Genomic DNA, 20592 nt, shown 5'->3' with positions numbered 1-20592 from the left:
GGGGACAGTTTAAAGCTTAAAATGTTACAAAAAATAAATTTAATATAATTTAAAAAAGAAACCTTTTTTGTTTCAAAAAATACAAATATTTCTAGTAGTTTTATAATAACGATATTAGTAATTTGCACCCTAAGGTGAACTAATAGCATAGAATCTTCATGGTAGATACTATAAGGAGGTAACAAAATGATAGAATACAAGCAAAATGATAGTTCCTGCCCTCAAGAGCTGGGAAGATAAGACCTAAAAGAGAGCTGAAGGAAGCTGGGGGTGGAGGGGTTGGGGGAGAAGCTGGTTAAGTCTGGAGAATCAAAAGCTTGTCCAGGAGGGGAATGAAGAATGGTTGTCTTGGACATCTTCCCCAAACAGAGGCCCTTCTACTCCCCTTCCTCCCAGGAACTCATCAAAGAGGGAAGGGGACCTGAGCAGAGGGATGCTCCTGAGTGAAAAGGCCCCAGAGTGCTGAGGGAAGTTCCAGAGTGAGAAGGCAGCTGGAGAGTGATGATAAATCCTAGAGAGTCAGAAGCACAGCCAGGAGGAGAATGCAGAATGAAACTTTGGAAGACTATCTAGTCCCAGCCTATATTCCACATATGAATCCCCATTCATGTCTCCGAAGAGATATCCTCTATTTGAATATCTTCAGTAACAGGGAGTCATTTAAAAATGAAACTAAAATTAATTTAGTCAGATTACTTTCTTTCTAGTCTATCTGGGTTCAAATGCAGCAGGAAAATGGGGATTTTGAATGGAGACTTACCTGTCCTTTCTCACAAAGATATTATGGGGAGATACAGGATGGCATAGGCATTCTGAGGAGCAGGATGACAAGGCACCAATACGTGGAAGGGAGGTGCAGAAAGAACGGTGGGAAGGTGCCGAAAGCAAACCACTGATTTCAAAATTTTACCATGGGTCAGCTTTGTACCACAAAAGTGAGAAGAAACACTATTTCTTCTCCTATACCAACCACATGAGATCTCTTCCCTTCCTACCTCATTCCCTGAACCCAGGATTCAAATGAGGATCATTAGTACATTTGTGGGGCTTAATGGGTTATTTTGGAAAACCAGCAGCCGTTCATATGACTTTACAAGGTAAAGTCTAATCTCAGTTCCAAGCAACCAATTTACAAATGATTTTTTTCTAATATACCTACTCATAAATTAAGGACTGCCCACATGGTGACTACATATATGATAACTACAAACCATCTCTGAGATTAGTAGATCTTTAGATATATATATATATATATTTAAACCATATGTGTGTGTGTATATATATACATATATGTATGTATGCATTTAAAGTTATTTACAGCAATCCATGGATTCCTACGCATGAATGCTCAGTAGCTGTTAACCAGACTGCCTAATTTTCTACACCAGCCATCTGTTTAGAAGTACTAGAGCAAAAGAACTTTGGAGGAAATATGATCCACATTATTCTAACAAGAATCTCTTAAAAACTAGAAGAGGAAAAGATAACAGTTGATATGACTAGAACATCCAAAATCTATAAAAGTCTAGCATTCTTTCCATAAGAGTCTTGTCTGGTAATAGCCAATAGAGAATCTGACAGGCTGAACCCTCCTAAACAAACACTCATTTTGAGACAAGGAGAGAGGGGGGTGGGGGAAGAGATTGACATTGAATGGGAATTATCAAGCACATGGAATATCAGTAAATTCCTGGCTCATTACAAATATACAAATACATCAAAGTGATTTTTACATGCAAAAATAGGATCTTTAACAAGAACCCTAAAAAATACATAACAAACAATTATTTCTGAAGGAGAACGGAAATGAATCGCCAGTCAAAATTTGTCCTAGCTAGTTCCCAAAGAGGGAGGAGCAGAAGAATCAAGCTGGAGCCTGCCACTCTGCCCACCAAGAGAGAAAGGAAGAAAACTGGCACACTCAGATCTACAGGAAGGAGAAATAGAGGGGATAAGAATAGCCAAGAAGGCTCCCGCCCAAATGCCCACCAGGAAGAGGGAGAGAAGGTGAAGAGAGCAGAACTAAGATGTCTATGCTCTTGTGCCCAACAGGAAGGAGAGAGTGCCAGAAAGAAAGAGAAGTGGCCTCAGAAGACCTAGGTGTCCATATGTGCTGAATACTAATGTCACATGCTAGGATCTAGAGCTCACCAACTCTGCCCTCTTGAGAAGAGGAGGCAACATTGACCCTTTGCATTCTAAGTTCTCCAGATCTGAAGGTCAGTGTTCTTTCTTTCCCAAAGGACAAGTCGGTTTTGAATCAAGAGGGTCCTGTCCTATTAATAAATAGAAAACCATCTCCTCAATTGACTTAACATGACTTCTTGGGAGCCCACTGATTTTCCTGGCTAATGACAGTTGGGGGAAGAAGTAAGCTATTCTCGCTCACTTTGGAAACTTCTTATAGGTTACTTGGTACCAGCTACTAACACAAGAGCGCCATGGATGACTACTCAGACAAATTACTTAACAAAAACATCTATGAACAATCAATAAAGTAATTGCAAAGAATAAAATAGTGGATAAATAAAATGTGAAGAAGTTGAAACAAGAACCATTAAATAAATCCTGAAATATCAAGGACTTTGGTTTCTACTTTTGGTGCATTGTTGCTACAGGTTGCATGTAATGATGCTAATTCCTCATATCAGTTAAATTTGTCAAAGTTTGATGCTTATAGGTAGTCAAAGGGTGGTAAATAAAATCTGAGCTTTAGTCCTAAAGCCACTATGATCCACTTTAGAAGGCTTTTCTTAGTGGCAAAATAATGTTGGTTTCTTGAAATTAGTATGACTGGATTAGGAGGAAGCCAGAGTATTCTATACCTTGATACCATAGCCAAAGGCACAACACATTAAAACATCATGATGCATACAAAGATCCTTGGATCTATGGTCAAAAGACCTGCCACTTACTATTTGTATGTCCTTGGACAAGTCACTCACCCTCTCCGGGCTTCGGTTTCCTGCTCTGTAACATGAGAAGGTTGAAACAGATAACCTCTAATATCCTTTCCAGTACTAGACTCTATCATTTATGTTGTCCCTGGATGGAGACAGTCAGTGTGAAAGGTTTTTAACCCCAAGTTTGGCTTTTTGTCACTGTTCAACAGAGACTGTCCTTAAATTTGCCCTAAACTAGCTACTTCAGCAAGCTCTGAAATGGCTTCCACCATTCCATTCATCCCCTGAGGAGCACTCAATTCTTCCAAGGAAGAATTAATATCCACAAATCATACACAAATTGGAAAGAGTACATTAAAATAAACTTCAGAGAAAGCTGGGTTGTCATCCCATTTATTTTCCATTCCTGTAATCATTTCAGTAAAACAAATTTCCCATCCCAAAGATAAGTAACAAAACCCATGGTTGGATTAAAAGCCAATCCCTCCCATCTCCACTACCATCTGTACCACCACTAAGCCAACTCCCCCTTCACCCTCAGTTTCTCCTTATTGCAATCGTCTTATGTAGTTTTGTTTTTAGAAAAGGATAATTGATTATCTTGGGGTAGTGACTGGTATGTTGTCCTTACCAAAAGTACATTTGGGGTAGGGATGAGAAAGAGTAAGGGGAGTATCATAGGAACAGTACTGGATTCTCAAGTGCCTAATCTTCATTGATTGTTAGTGGCAAACTTGAGTTCTGTGACCGTCTTTCCATTATTTCCACAGTACCATCCTGCTGTAATATATTTTCCTATGTTCTTCTTACGGCAACACATGACTGTTAAATTTTTATTATGTAACCTGGTTTGGAAACTTTCCAGTGGAGACTTGAAGTGAAATCCAAGTTTGGAAACAGAACCAATTTGTTTTAATCTCAACTTTGAACCTTTTCAGTCACTTAGCCTCGGTCAACTCTGACACATTTTCTGAGTTGACCATTGTTGTCATCTAGTAGTATTTTCTCAGAATATGTAGTATCTGTTTCAAGAACTCAAGAGTATAAATGTCAGAGTTTTTTTCTTCAATTCTGTTGATTTTTTAAAAGTCTCCTTAAGTTGTTTTTTGGTTTTTGTTGGTTTAGGGTTTTTTGTTTGTTTGTTTTTTGAGTCTAGGACTCCCTGTCTCACCCAGGGTGAAAGTGTAGCCGCTACTCAAGAGTTGATCTTACTCCTCCAATACTGTGGGATTCACTATATTCATGCTGGACATAATGGGGATGACTGACCCCAAAGAGCTTTAGCTGCGAAGTGTCACAGCCAGCTAGAACAGGTTCTCAAGAACCACCAGCCTCAGTTTCCCTGTAGTAGGGATTACAAACCTGTACCTCCTCTGTCTGATAGTCTCCTTACATTGTTCTTCTTAATCAATTTTTCATCTTGTCCTCAACTACATGGCCAGTTGTAGACTTCTACCACAATGAATTGTTTATGTCTCTCAGTAAAGAGGCGAGATTAGAATTTTTATTTATATTTATTTTTTTAGTTTTATATTGGTATTTATTTATTTGGTAATTAATTATTAAATTGAATTTTAAAATTATTTTGAAGTTTTATATTGGCATTCATTTATTGGTAATTATTTATTTATTAATATGTTGATTTATTTATTTAGAATATTTATTTAGAGTTTTAAGTTTTGCAAAGTGCTTTCCACACACTATCTCATTTGATCCTCACAATGATTTTGTGAGGTACGTGTTATTATTATCCTCATTTTCCAGATGAGGAATCTGAGGCTGAGAAGGTTAAGTGACTTAATCTAGGCATCACCCAGCTAGTAAGTGTCACAAGCAGGATTCAAACTCAAGTCTTCCTGCCTTTGCGTTTCAGCTCAGTGCTCAATCATCTATGCCATCATATTACAAAAGAAAGTTGTATTGCTCCTAATATTTACTATACAATTAAATGCATATGAATAGCTAATTCTTCTGGTAGGAATTTTGTTAAACCTCTCTTCATATTGAATCCATTAGCTTAAGAGCCCTACGCAGAAAAATCCTAATCGATACAATGGGAATTTTGCCTTGGGAAAACATACTATTATGGTAGCCTTCTGAAATGCATTTGCTTTTAATAAATCTTGAATTGTTTTTACCTTGTTGTACCAAGTACTATATTGGGCACTATGGGGGAATTCCAAAATACTGGAAGAGAGAGAGAGTCCCCACTTACAGGGGGTTAGCTATCTAATTGAAACAAAAGGCACAGACATGAAACAGTAAAAGAATGCTACGGGGGGGTTAGGAGGAGGGGTAGGGAGAGAAGGGTCGTTAAGCTTCCTTAACTTCCTTTCTCTTCAAGTAAAAAATTATGTGAGTCTTCATTCATCTTCTCCTTTTGCCTTCCTTTTTCAAAGAAAATTTCCCTTCTCCTTTACAAAGCTAACTCCTGTACCTATTTCCTTGATGCTTTTCCCTCCTACCCTCTCCTCAGTGTCAAAATATCAAACACCCCCTTTCACCCCTCCATCTTTAAATCTTATCACTCTCAGCTGGCTCCTTTCCTTCTGAGTATAAATATTATCAAGGCTCTCCTATTATTTTTTAATATATACTTTTATTTATTTTATTAAATATTCCCAATTACACATCAAAAAATTTTAACAACCATTTTTTAATATTTTGAGTTCCAAATTCTCTCCTTTCTTCCCACCCCACCCCACCTCTTTGAGAAGGCAAGCAATTCAATATCAATTAAGCATAAGAAGTCACGCAGAACATATTTCCATATTAAGGACTCCCCTCTTATTAAAAGAAAACAGTCTTCCCTTGATCTTACAACCCCTAGACATTATTATCCTTGTCAGAGTCCTTTAACCTCCCACTGACGAGGTCCTGTAATCTGTAGCAGGCATGCCCTTAGGATGAAGGAGTGGCTCATGGAAGTATTCTTAGGTACAGAATCTATCTGCTGACACTGGGAACATTTTTCATTATAGCCAAAATCTGAATTTAAAATACACACAGTTCCAAGATGGGGAACAGTATGGCCAACGATGATGATGATGATGATGACTAAGACAACGACAACCACAAACACCCTGAAGACACATGCATACCATAACTCTCATACTCTTGTTCCCAGGTGGATGACAATTAGCAAAGTACAGAAACACAAACATAAAGGTCTCCATTACAGGTCTCACCTGGCTCTTGCTCCTGCTCCATTCTTATGTATAATTTCTTTGTGAATTGTAGACAATTTACTGAAAATACGTGAACCTTAATCACTCAACTTCCTACCCTTAAATACACTGCCTGTTGCAACCCTAAGGAATACTGATGCAAGCAGCCAGAAACGCAACTCAAATACTCTATAACCCCTGGCAGAATTGTCCCAGGGGAGCTTTCTGCGCCTGGTTCCACCTACACCCTCCCACCTCATCATTCTACTGTGTTTCTTTCTTGTAGTGTGCTGACATATTCCATCTCTCTACCACCCTTTATCAGCAGATTTCTTAAAAACAAATAAATAAAACAAACAAACCCAAAAAGTCTATACAGGCTGCCTTCATTTCCTAATCTCTTCTGTATCTTACACAGTCTCTGTCATCACCACTAAGAGGGACAAAAAAATTGCCCTCTTAACGATCAACAGTGACCAGGTTCTAATCATTAAGTCCAATCACCTTTTCTCAATCATCATTCTGTTTGACCTTTCTGAAGCATTTGACACTGCTGACTACTTTTTTTTAAAACTCTGCTACCTTAGCTTCCAAGACACCAAACTCTATTAGATTGCAGGATTTTTTCCCTTTTCTTTCTGGCTTCTTCTTTCCTATTCCTTTTTCTCTTCTAGCTCTCTAAACAAATGGGCTTTCCAATCTCTCTCTCTCTCTCTCTCTCTCTCTCTCTCTCTCTCTCTCTCTCTCTCTCTCTATATATATATATATATATATATATATATATATATATATACTTTCTCCATTAGTAATTTCCATTAGTAATCTCTAATTAGTACTTAGTAAATTAATAGTAATCTTTCTTCATTCCCATGACTACAACTGTTAACTTGAGCAGCTAACCCTCAAATCTATGCCTCTAGTTCTAACCTCTTCTGAGTTCTAGATGTCCGTTTCCAACTGCCCACTGGACATCTCCCTGTAGCTCCCACTGATGCCTCGAATTCAGTGCAGGCAAAACTAAACTGTGATTCTGTTGAGAAGAAGTGAGGCACGGTGGAAATTATGCTGGATTTTGAATCAGAAGACCCATGTTCAAATTTTACCTCTGACATTTGTTTAATGAATAACAGCTAATAATAATAATTGTAGCCTTTATAATGATGATGATGATGATGACGACGACTAACATTTATATAGCGGTTACTCTGTGCCAGACAAAGTGCTTTACAATTATTATCTCATTTGATCCAACAAATCTGGGAGGTAGGTGCCATTATTATATCTATTTTAGGGAAATTTGAGGAATTTTTTCCTATTTGAGGAAACTGAAGCAGACAGCAGCTAAGTAACTTGCCCATGATCATGCTGGTAGTAAAACAGCTAAGCAGGGGAGCGGATGGAGTGCTGGACTTGGAGTCAGGAAGAGCTGAGTTCAAATCCTGCCTCAGACACTTACTTGCTATGTGACTGGACAAATTACTTAACCTATATTTTCCTCAGTTCCTTACCTATAATATGAAGAAGTTGTATAAGATGGCCTCTAGGGTCGCTTCCATCTCCAAATCGATGATCCTTACTTATCTATGGCATGGTGAATAAGGCTCTGGAATTGGAGTCAGGAAGAATGGCTTTCAATTCCCAACTTAAACACTGACTCACTGTGGGGCCCTTGCAAAATCATTTAATCTCTGAACCTCAGCTTCCTCGTCTGTAACATAGGGATAATCAGAGCACCTACCACCCAGGGCTGTTGTGAGAATGAAATGAGTGAACACACATAAAGTTCTTTGCAAAGGTGCGCTGTACATCCGTCAGTGATACTATCATCCTCCCAGGCCATCACCCACATCTGATATTCTGTACATCATTCCAAGACTCACTCATCAACCCTGAATGAGGTCACCCTCCATCCCCTAGTAAAAGTTATCTTGCTCTTCTCTGTTTTCCCGTGGAATTAATTTCTATCTGTTGCCTATAATACTCACCATGTACTGCACTGTATCTCCATTATTTATGTTCCTGTCCTACCGTCCCTATTAGAATATAACATCCTCAAAGACAAAAACCTCATTTGTTCATTTTTTAGAAAATTGAACCTGTGCTTTTATCAGTAAAGTGAGTTCCTGGTAAGGAATTTCTTCTACCAACGCGGGTCATTGCCTTCTCTGAAATTTATATAGTCTTAGAGAGTCGCCTGGGACACTAAGATAAAACTAATAGTAGCCGACGTTTCTATAGGGCCTACTTTGTGCCAGGTACTATGCTAAGCACTATATAACTACTATCTCGTGTGATCCCCACTACAACCCTGGGAGATAGATGCTGTTATTCTTAACACCATTCAACAGTTGGGGAAATTGAGGCAATCAGAGGTTAAGTGACTTTCCCAGGGTCAAACAGTTAGTAAGTAGATAGGCTGATTAGATACCAGACTGGATTTGAACTCAGATCTTCCTGACTCCAGGCCCAGTATGCTGCCCCCCGAGTCACCTCCCTGTCTCTCTAAAGGATTAAGTAACTTGTCAAGTGTCACATAGTCAGTGTATGTTGGAGGCAAGATTTGAATTTTAGGGCATCTTGACTCTTGGGGCTCACTTTTTGGTTTATTCTACCTATGCACCAGCTGCCTTGTCCCTCTGAGGATGAGTCCAGTCTGAGGACTGCTCAATTATCTGTAATTCCCTGTCTGAAACCATCATAGCATCAGAAGCCCCAGCCCCACTGCTCCATTCCCTGCAGGGTCACTCTCTGGTCTCTTCCACCTCCAAGGCCCCAACCTTTGCAGCATTATCTCTCTCCGATGTAGTTTAAGAGTGAATAACTGAGGCTCTGGCCTCCAGTTTCTTTTTGCAGGCACTCCCAATTTTGACTACAAAGCCAACTGAAAAGGCTTCCCCTAACCACGTGGTTAGCAGACCAGAACCATTTACAGAAAGTCTACGCATGCTCCAAGGGCTAATCAAAGAACGTCCATTACTCATCATTCCACAATGAGACGGAGTGGAAGAAGCAGGTAAAGCCCTTTGGAGGCTGAGCTACATCTGCCTTACAATCGAATTCTGAAAAGCTCTGACCATTTTACATTGTGACCTCAGGGGCCTCCACCCTTGGAGGGTCAAGGGTAGAGTAGGGAAAAAGAAACATCATGGTACATTATTGGTGAAATGATGGACCGACCACACTCAGGAGAGGTTGTCTCAAAGGCTTTTCCACCTTGGTCCTGCCTCCCACTCTTCCAGCAGCAAGAGCAGGTCCACTCACCGTAACAACCACTTTCACAGCAGCTGCTGTAGCCAGGGAACTCAAAGGCATCAGGTAGATTGAGAATTGTTGGAGTATCTCTAGACAAAACTGGCTAATAGAATTCTCTGGTGAGTTTTGGCATTATTGTGAGGGACTCATAAATCCAAGTGCATGGTAAGCATTGTCTTTTTATATTAATTTCTCTCCAAAAAACATACAGCAGGAATACTGGTTTTTGTGTCAAGAGTTTTATATTATAAATCCTTCATTTGTGCCTAAGAGATTTTTTTCTTATGGCCTTCTGGAATGAAATCTGGCCTTTTCTTTTGCTAAGATATTTTTTCCAGGAGTGGATCAGCCAAGTCAGTAACTTTCAAATTTCATGGAGCATCAAATGTACTTTCTCACTGATAGCATTGCTTGCTTTTAAATGATAATATTCTTTCATCTGTCCCCATTTTATTGGCTTTATAATGAAAGCTAAGAACACATTGTTACATATTTGAGATAGTGGATTATAAAATTGCTTTTGAATTTTAAAAATTCAAAATTGCAACTGCTCATGCTTAGAGACTTAATTTCCTATCAATAATGAATACCAAGTTCCAGACTCTTAGTCTTCCCAGGATAGTTCTCTACCTACCTTCCCAATTTCTAAGAGATATTTTGATAAAAATATGCAAAAAAATTGGGATATTCCAGAACCATTTCTGGGATTCTAGTGACCTTAAATGAGCTCCAGTATAATGATTTTTACAACACAAAAATCCTTCAATGTTTATTCTTTTGATTTTGTATTTATGTATTTTGCACCTATATTTATTTTGAGCTCAAATCCAGTCTCAAGATACTTACTAGCTGTGTGACTCTGGGCAAGTCAATTAATCTCTGTTTGCATCAACTTCATGTAATAAAATGGGGATGATAATACCACTTGCCTCCCAGGGTTATTGGCAGGATCGATGAGATAAAAATTGTATAGCACGTACCTCAGCACCTGGCAAATAGTAAGTGCTATATAAATGTTAGCTATTATTACTATGGGGAGCTAAGTGGTGCAGCAGATAGTGTGCTGGGCCTGGAGTCAGGAAGACTGCTCTTCAAGTGTTCAAATCCAGCCTCAAACTAGCTGCGTGACCTTGGGCAAGTCACTTAACCCTCTTTGCCTCAGTTCCTCATCCGTAATGTGAGCTAGAGAAGAAATGGCAAAGCACTCCAGTATCTCTGCCAAGAGAAGGGGGTCACAGAGAGCTGGACATGACTGAAAAACAGTTATTATTATCTTTATTATTGAGATCTGTCCCATAAAACTAGAAAGTACCTGATTTTTTTTAACATTAAGATTAAGATAATGGGCAAAACTTCATTAAAATTAATTCCATCTACAGACAAGATAGGTCAGAATTGGATTTAGACTCAAGGAGGTTTTCTTACATTTGCATTTTTTAAATGTTTATTTTGTTTTTAATTTATGGAATAAAACAAGCATTTCTGTAACAGTATAATTTTTTAAAAAGTTGATTGCATATGCAACTACAAATCTACTATATACAACTTGCTATTCCTTTTAAACACATAATAAAATTATCACATAAATTTTGCTTTTTCCCTTTTTCTTTCCCTTCACCCCTCATATTCTAGAGATGGCTACCATTAAACACAAATATGTAAAGTCATTCTGTACATACTTCTATTTATCAATTCTTTTTCTAGATGAAGATAGTGTCTTCCCTCATATGTCTTTTATAATTAATTTGGGCATTTATAATAGTATTTGTTTTTTCCATTTTTATATACAAAGGTTGTAAATTATATACTCTTAAGAACAAAACTTTTAGACACTGTACACATTATCAAAAGTTCTAACATGCAAACAAAGAAAGGATGAACATCTAAGTTCATTCTGAAGTTTATAATATGATTTCCATTCTTCCCTACCAATTCTCAAGTACTCTTCTATTTGGCAACGAAATCTCAGTGGTCTGAGGATGAATATTAGTAAAACGCTGCTCTTGGTGATGACAAAACCAGACAGATGTTGCCCAATATCCTGCTAGGGCTGTTTGTTCAGGCAAAGACTCATTAAGATAGGTCTCCTTCTTTTGGACCCTGAGGTCAGCTGCCAAAAGACAAAATCAAAATAAAAGACCTGCCAAGGTAAAGCTATAACTAGGGAAGTGAACTTGACCTTCAAGTACAAGGTCAGATCCTTCCACTTAGTTCAGCTCTCATCTTCTTGGTAGTATCCATCTGGGCAAGTTATCATGTATTCTAGTCATTGTTAGACTGCTTCTTCAGGACTCTCTAGAAAATGCTCCATTTTCACCAGCCTGGCTGGAGGAGATGCCAGAGCAGACAATCCTGTCCATCTTGGCCCACTGTTAGTTTAAAGGACAGGAAGCTGGTGCATTAACTTTATTCCTCCTTCTCAAGCCCTGAGTCTTCTCTAGCAGCACTGGTTCCACTTCTATCTTCTAGGACGCGCCCGCAACTGAAAGCTTTTCCCTCCCAATGTATTTTTGTGAATGTAGATTTTCTGCACATGTTGTTTTGAAATCTGAATACTGAAACAAGCTGACTCTGGAACCAGATGTAAAGATTGTAGGACCACTGTGCCTCATGCCAATCACTCTCTGGGCTGGCTTTCTCACTTCAATCTGATCTCATGCGGTCAAGTTTAGGTAACCACAGAAGGGCCACCAAGTGATAATACTTAAATTATTTCAGGGTCCTAAGGGTAAAACTGGGAAGGGAGTAAGATAACACTCATGCTACTCACCACTTTAGTATTTGAGCCCCCACAAGTGCGCTCCCATCTATCTAAGTAGCAACTCAGAATAAGGAAATTTTTAGATATTAAACATAACCATTTAGTTAGCAATAACGGAGAAAATAATATATATGTCACAAGCACTCACTTATTTAAAGCAAATGCATGAATTTAACCTGAGTTAAACCTGAGTTTTCCACCAAGGAATTCAGTATCTGTGGAGAAGAGTGGGCACATACACAGAACTCTCTCAGGAAGAATAGGAGGGAGGAAACCCCATGTGCTCAGGGTAACTCGCAGCTTTGAATTGTGGGTTTTGAGGTCACCAGTCCATTCAGGAATGTATACACCACATGAAGCTGATTCTCTGCTAACTACTTATCTGCAGGTCTTCACCAATCTCCCTGACAAGACCCTCATCTCAACCATCCCCACCCTATTAAAAATGTGGACTCCAAACTTGGCTCCTCCAACTCTGACAGGTGAGCTTTGTGCCTTATCTTACTGGGACTCAGACCTTGAAGCATCTCCTCAAAGTCTCCTTGCCATGCCCCCTCCCTGCTTTCTAGTACCCATTTTAATGTGTTGTTTTCCCTCATTAGAGTGTAAGCCCCTTGAGAGCAGAAATTGTCTTGCTTGCTGGTATTTGTATTCCTGGCACACTGCCGGGCACATAAGTGCTTATGAATGTTCTATCTAACTATCCAGTACCTAGGATGGTATATTATAGACAGAAAGCACTTAACAAAAGTTTGCTGAATTTGTTTTTGGGTATTATAGTACAGAGTGGTGGTTAGAGCATCAGGAAGACCTGAGTTCAAATCTCACTTCAGATACTTACTTGCCGTATGACCTTAAGCAAGTCACTTAACAGAAGTTTCCTATTTCTCAGTTTCCTCATCTGTAAAAGGAGATCAGACTCAATGGCCTCTAAAGTCTTTTCCAAGTCTAAAACTGTGATCCAATGATCCTAGATACAAAGGTAAATAACATGCAATATTTGTTCTCAAAGAGTTGAAATTATTTGTGATAACAGCACTTGTGATAAGATTGCTTGTTATTTGTGACAATTAAAAACTGGAAACAAACTACAGGCCCCACAATTGGCAAAAAGACAAACATGAAACATTCAGACAAAGATGGAAAGCCTCAGGGGCAGCTAGGTGGTGCAGTGAGTAGAGCACCGGCCCTGGAATCAGGAGGAACTGAGTTCAAATCCGACCTCAGACACTTGACACATGTACTAGCTGTGTGACCTTGGGCAAGTCACTTAATCCCAATTGCCCTGCACCCCCCCTCCAAAAAAAAAGATGGAAAGCCCTATATGAAGAACTATAAAATGAAGAAAGCAGAACAAGAGAACCACACTCTCAATGCCTATTGCTGTGCCTAAGCAAGACCCTTAATCTATGAGCCTCAGTTTTCTCATTTGTCAATTGAAGATGAGAATTCTTGCTGTTTATCTGTTTCAGTCACATCTGTCTGTGACCCCATTTGGGATTTTCTTGGCAAAGATACTGGAGCTGTTTGCCATCTCCTTCTCCGGCTCGTTTTACAGATGAGTAAACTGAGGCAAACAGGGTTAAGTGACTTGCCCAGGGTCACACAGCTAGTGAGGATTTAAGGCTAGATTTTAACTCAGGTCTTCCTGACCGCAGACCTGGTGTTCTATCTACTGCCGCCTAGCTGCCCCAAGGATAAGAATACCTGCAGCATTTACTTTATAGCATTCTTGTGAGGCTCCAGTTAAATAATGAATTTTAAGCACTTTAAGCAATTCTTAAAGTACAATATAGGTGCCAAATATTATTATGTTGCCAGTCTTTATTTACAATTTACAAGGGTATAGACAGGGATATCTTGAGGAGAACATTCCCACCTGCCAGCTGGTTGTGGAGGGCTTTACCCAACATCCCCTAAATTCAGAGGTAGGGGGAAAAATTTTTGCCCCTATCCTTGAATTTGAATGATCTTTTAGAAGGAAAAGACAAGAAATGCCATCTCCTCCAGCCTCATTGAATTTAAGGTCAGGGTCAAGACCCTTCCCCCAACCCTACTCCAAGAATTAGAGGAATGTTGTAAATCACATCCCTAACCATGAGCAAAGCTTCTTTATCAATGCCCCATGGGCTTGGCCAAGAGGCAGATTATATCCACAACATAAAAACAGTCACCCGGGTAAAGGCGATCAATCTCTGGGCAAATACAGCAGTCTATGCCAGTATCACACTATCATAGTTGAAAGGGCACAACTTCTCCTTTCTGTTAACAATAAACTGTTTGGGGAAAATGTATTTAGGAGTGGTGTCTGTTTGGGTATCCGTTGAAGAGTGTCTGTTGTGTCAAAATGAAATGTATTAATAAAATTACCATGTAACATTAAAAAAGGAAATATAATAATAATCATAATAATCCTTTTATTTATTTATGACAGAATAGGAAAAGCCCTTCCCTAAAACAGTGCATGTTTTATTTTTCTCTGGTTCATGGGTGGCCATGGCCAAATCTATTGGTCATGAAACACTCTGTACTTAGAGCTAGGCTGGTCCTTGGCCAAAAGACCTAGTACCTTATCAGGATGATAATCAAAGCCTTTCTTAGTAGTGTGTAATCTATAATTATATTCTGCCAGCATAGTTTTCAAGAACCCCAAATCACCTCCATGCTTTGATGAGGCATAAGAGTAGGGTTTTTTCCCCTACACACCTATGAAGTTATCAAAAATATCTAAATGTGACAAGACTCAGTGATACTAGAAAATGTGGAGGAAATAGCTATATTTATTCCTCACTAGTGGGATTGCAAATTGGTAGAATTTTTTGGAGTAGACAACAAGAGTTACAAAAATAATCCTAGCCTTTGACCCAACAGTCCTATTTTTTAAATCTACCCTAAAAGAGTTGTTACTTGTATTGAGAAAAATCTAAATGTATAACAGTTGAGGAATGGTTGAAGAAATTATGGCATATCAATATCATAGAACTATATTACATAAATTAAAATAATAAATATAAAATGATAAATGTATCTTGAATTTGTTTGATATTTAAGCCTAACTAAAAGTTAATAATTAAATAGATTTATATCAAATTTTAAAAAGATATAGTTCTGTGTCGTTGCTGAGTTGTTTCAGTCGTGTCCAACTCTCCATGATCCCATTTGGGGTTTTCTTGGCAAAGATACTGGAGTGGTTTGCCATTTCCTTCTCCAGCTCATTTTACAGATGAAGGACTAAGACAATCAGGGTCAAGGGACTTGCCCAGGGTCACACAGATAGTAAGTGTCTGAGGCCACATTTGAACTCATGTTTCCCTGACTCCAGGCCCAGCACTCTGTGCACTATGGCACCACTTAGCAGGTCCCATATAGTTCTGTAGGATATATTGATTTGTGAAATAGAAGCACAAAGATCTTTCAGATGCTTTAGATGTGTTAGTAGCAGAAGGTATTGTAAGTGTAGAATAGTAGTTAGAGCTTTGGACTTAGCATCAAGAAGACCTGAGTTCAAATCCTAGCTTAGCAACTTATTTGCTATGTAGCATACATATGGCAACATAGGCAAATCTATGAAAACTACTGAACCAAAGACATAGATTTAATTTCTGGAGTCCTTCCCAAGGTGTTTTAACAACCCAGCTAGCAGCTTCTGTGGGGGCATAAGATCCCCCCCCACAGCCAGCACCCAGGAGGCTGCTGGCACCCAGTAGGCTACTGGGATGCCGGGAAAGCACAGGTTCTTTTTATCTGCTTAAACAAGGAAAGCATGGTGAAGGGGTTGACCAGCTTACTTTAATCCAGCATTCACTTAGCATACAGACAACATTCATTTAGTTCAGGGGAAAAACGCCAGCATTCAGTTAGTATTCAGTTAGTTCAGGGGAGCATACAGACAAGCATCAAGAGACAGACCAAATACAGATTCATTGACTTACTTCAGGGGGAAAAACCAGCACCCTGAGGTTCAGAACATTCATTTAGTTTGGGGGAAAAGAACCAGCATCCCGAACCTCAAAACCAAAATACAAACAAATTACAAATATCAACAGACAGACCCAATACAATTCATAGTTACCAACATCTGGGCTCGGCCCGAGAGCAAGGGCTGGCCCCAAGTCACGCTCGCCACTGCTCCCATGCCCACCGGAAAAGGAAAGAGTGCTCTTCAAGCTGTCCTCTCCCCTCTTATAGAGTTTTTGACATCATCAAGCGCTGCCTGAATGACCAGGGCCGATTGGTTCTTGAGTTGGCCCCTCCCCCTAGCGTAGACTAGGTTAACATCCAATAGGGTATGGCTCTGGGGTCAACACCTCCCCTCAGCCAGCCCCATGACTCATCACACAGGAAGTTCTCTGCTTCCAGGCATGGGTTTCTGGGCTTCCTGCCCCAGAAGAGGTCACACAGGAAGTTCTCTGCTCCCAGGCATGGCCCAGCAATGCTCAATGAGATAAACTGAGTCACTCAAAGAAAACAAAGACCACTCTGGCTACACAAGGGCAAGAGTTGGGGAAGGAAGGAGAGTTTAGTAGTTGAAGTTAGGTACCTTGGTTAGCATATTTTGGGGAAAAGCCAAATTTACCAAACCAACTTCTGGAAGAAGAGCACTCAGTTAAAACTCTGCCGATGTATTTGTTTATTTTAAATTTAACTTTTGCCAATTAACAAGTATTTATTTCCTGTCTCTTCTACCTCCCCAACTGAAAAAAAGAAAAACAAAACCTTTATAACAAATATGCATAGTGAATATGGCAATATATTTGCATGTTAAAGTTCTGGGATCTCACCTGATTGCTGGGGATACTTCCTGGGCTTATGCACTAATGAAAATTTATTACTTCCTATAATAATATTCAATGTCACTGAGTAATTAAGAAATATGTAACACGCCCAATACTTTCATATTTCAAGTTTAGGTGGTTTTGTTGGGGTGTGTTCCTTCCACTACTCCAGACCACAACCTGCAGCCACATCACTGATGAGCCACTCTAAAGTGGTCTGGGCTGGTGTTGGACAACAGGTTTACACTCAGTTCAGTTGGACAGGACCTTCCGGAGCCTGGTTCTGCTGAAAGAATCTTTCCCAACCAAGGGCTAGCACCAGGCCGTGAACTTCTATGGAGGAGCAGATGTGATCCCTTCTACAAAATGCTGTGAGATATTAAAAATCCCACTCCAGCCTTATCATTGGTCCCTCTTCTATCTCGGTAAGTCACATTGTTATGGTTATGCTATCATGCCATTCTATGGATCAACGTAGTTGTGGAAATTTCCATTGATTACATGAAGTGAATTGACAGATGAATACAAAATAAAGGACAAAACCAATGTGGGACTGAAAACAATGTTTTGTAGTTTCTGCAAAATCATTATTCTTAAAAACTGAATAATTTAAAAATGAAAAAAACAGATCCTTATCAATCAATCTATCAGCAAGTATTTATTAAGCACCTATTGGGTGCCACTTACTTCACATCTCTGAGGAAGACAGTGACAGAAGCGAGGCAGTCCCTGCCCTCAAGGAACTTACGTACATATAGAAATAAGTACTGAAATTTTATAAAAATAACTACTAGGCATATAAAACATACAAGTTATATTTTGGCAGCGAGGTGGTGAATGGATAGCTCGCTGGTCCTGGAGTCAGGAAAACCTGAGTTCAAATCCTGCTATAGATACTTACTAGCTGTGTAACCCTGCCTTTTAAGATGAAATTCTTCATCTCAAAAACAAGGATAATAATAGCATCCACCTTCCAGGGTTAGTGTGAGGATCAAATGAGATAATATTATTCAAGTACTTTGTGAACCTCCGAGCACTATTATGAATGCATACTACAAGAAAGTAGAGTTATAAAAAATAGCTAGATATTCTTTAATTGCTTTTAGTTTTCTTCATAGGATTCTTCAGCATCTAAATGCTATTGCACATTAAACCTCGTGTGCATTTGTGTGGATCCAGTAGATGGAAAGTTGATTCGCTGTCCACAACTCAGAATGTAATGGCACTTCTGTCTAAAGCAGCTCTCAGAAACATTAGCTGAGAAGTAAACCTCACTCCATTGTCCTAAAGGATGGGTCTCACCTCTATAGTGGATGTGCTCCTGAAAAATGTGTCAGTAAACTGAATTTTTACAAATGGGATTATTTTAAATGTTCTAGTGGAACTTGCTATTTAAAGGACTTTTTATAGTAAGTCCTCTTGTGTAGTTAATTTACCTGTTTCCATTAAAATTGGAATTTCATCTATTGAATTTGCCTAATTATTGAATTTGCCCATTAAGATCTATCAAACACCTTTTTCGAAGCAAATACTGATGCCTTCAAACAAGCATTATTCCACCTCCTGTGGTATAATCATTTAACTTTCTTGCACAATTCTCCGACTCACCAATGGAGTTGTTCCTCTCCCTACCCCTACCCTGACATGGAGCAATGTAGTAACAAACTTTGGGGAAATGTGGGAGAGGAAATAATTTGTTCGATGATAATGAAGGGAAACTGCTCTGCCAAAAATGGAAGGTACAAATTTGGAAATTCCTTTCCATGTTGAAACATGGATACCAAAAGCCTTCAAGGAATCGTGTATCCAGCTGTGGACCAAACCCAAACCCCTGTTTATACAGAATCAGGTTTGTATTCAAAGTTGTTCATGTTTCTTCCTTTCCCTTCCTGCCCCTAGGCTTGGCCTTTTGTGGCTTACTTTATTTGCCTTCTCTCCCTGCACATTCTTCCATACTGCCCTGTGCCAAAAATAGACTTGACTGTTTTCAAACATTGTTCCCCCTGAAGCTGCTCTTTGTGAAGCCAGTCAGTGATAACCCTCTATGGAAAGCGAGCAGAAGGGAGGGAAGAGAGGGACAGATAAGCACTTACAGCCTGGTACGCAGGTTCTCAATAATATTTGCTGAATGAATTAGAACCTAACCCTAAATGTTTTTTATCTGCAGAATTTTCCTCCTTTCTCTTCAAGCTTCCTGTCTTAGACATTTATCCAAACAGAACCTATCACCTTGTCTATCTTCTATATATCTACCCCTAATAGTCGATGAATTTAAATACCCATTCAAAAATTCACTTTTTAAAATACGAGTCATACATCCACACATCCATAAGTATACAAATAGACTCTGTCCTTTTGATAGTATCTCTGTAGTGATCCTTAGTTAAGTCTGTCTAGAGAAAATTCATCTCACCTTCATTTTCTGGAAATTTCTTAACTTTTTTTTTAAAGCTCACAAGTCAATTTCTTTTGCAAAAAAATTAAGTAATTCCCCTGCTCTTTCCCACCTTCAAGGCTCTCCAATGGGCATGATATGTGGCTGACAAAGCATTTTTTGCATAACTGACTTACATAAAATAAAAAATAAAGTAGAAATTCAGTGTACAAACGGGAGTGGGCTGGGTCCATAATTTTTTCACCCAGTACCAACTGAGAAAAACAAAAAACAAAAATAAGAAGATGCCTGCTTGCAATTATATTGATACAGATTGTTAATTCATTCATCTCCTATAGGAACAGCACTGATTAATTGTAAAAGGGAGTCAGTTTCTATTCCCTTTGGTTCTACTTTCCTCCTCAGTCTTCCCTTAAGTAGTAGAAACTAGCATTTAAATAGCGATTTATGGTTTTGCAAGTGCATTACAGGTGTTATCACAATAACTCTGGGAGGCAGGTGCTATTATCAGTATCCTCATTTTAGAGATGACTTGCTCAGCTATGTGTGATGCAGGATTTGAACTCAGGACTTCTTGATTTCAAGTCTAACGCTCTAGCTACTCTATACCATCTACAAATGCTTTACTCTTCCTCGTACATAGGTACTTTATGTCCATTTTCATGATGATCACCAAATTCAGTTTTGTAGTAACTCATTTTAAACTGCATTGAAAAGATTAATTATGTTGTTTCCTATTCCTTTCTGCCTCCACCTTTCCCACATGCATGAAATATAGACTCTGAACTATATAGAGTGTAAGCAGGGACTGTTTCATTCAAATGCTTGCCTGTTTCATTTTCTGTCTTTGTAGCCTCATTACTTAGCATAATGTCTTGCACATAGGGGAGTGCCTAATAAATGTTGGTTAAATTATACTGAGCACAAGGGACTTGTTCATCTAGAAGTCCATTTGGATTATGTCAAGTACCTCAGGAAAAATATATTTCTAAAAATCTAGCATAAAATAGCTCATATTCGTGGCACAATTTAAGATTTACAAAGCATTTTACAGATATTATTTCACCTGATCAAATGGTAATTTACTATTTCTATGTTTTGTTTTCTTTTTTCACAAACCCAGAGGTCGTGGTAGGCCTAAAAATTGATAACAATGTTAACTCTTGCCCCAAAGTCAGAGGCTTAAGATGGTCAAACTTGGGGGCAGCTAGGTGATACAGTGAGTAAAGCACCGGCCATGGAGCCAGGAGGAATTGAGTTCAAATCTGGCCTCAGACACTTGACACACTTACTAGCTGTGTGACCTTGGGAAAGTCACTTAACCCCAATTGCCCTGCCT

General features: G+C 39.0%; 1 protein-coding gene across 2 annotated transcripts in view; it reads right to left on the bottom strand.

The window, feature by feature from the left end:
* Nucleotides 1-20592, bottom strand: part of RTN4 (reticulon 4) — a 157560-nt gene that overhangs the window by 119774 nt on the left and 17194 nt on the right. The window lies entirely within an intron of this gene.

Source organism: Trichosurus vulpecula, chromosome 3 (genome assembly GCF_011100635.1).
Source record: "Trichosurus vulpecula isolate mTriVul1 chromosome 3, mTriVul1.pri, whole genome shotgun sequence".
Lineage (NCBI taxonomy): Eukaryota > Metazoa > Chordata > Mammalia > Diprotodontia > Phalangeridae > Trichosurus > Trichosurus vulpecula.
This window is presented reverse-complemented; position numbering and strand designations above follow the sequence as displayed.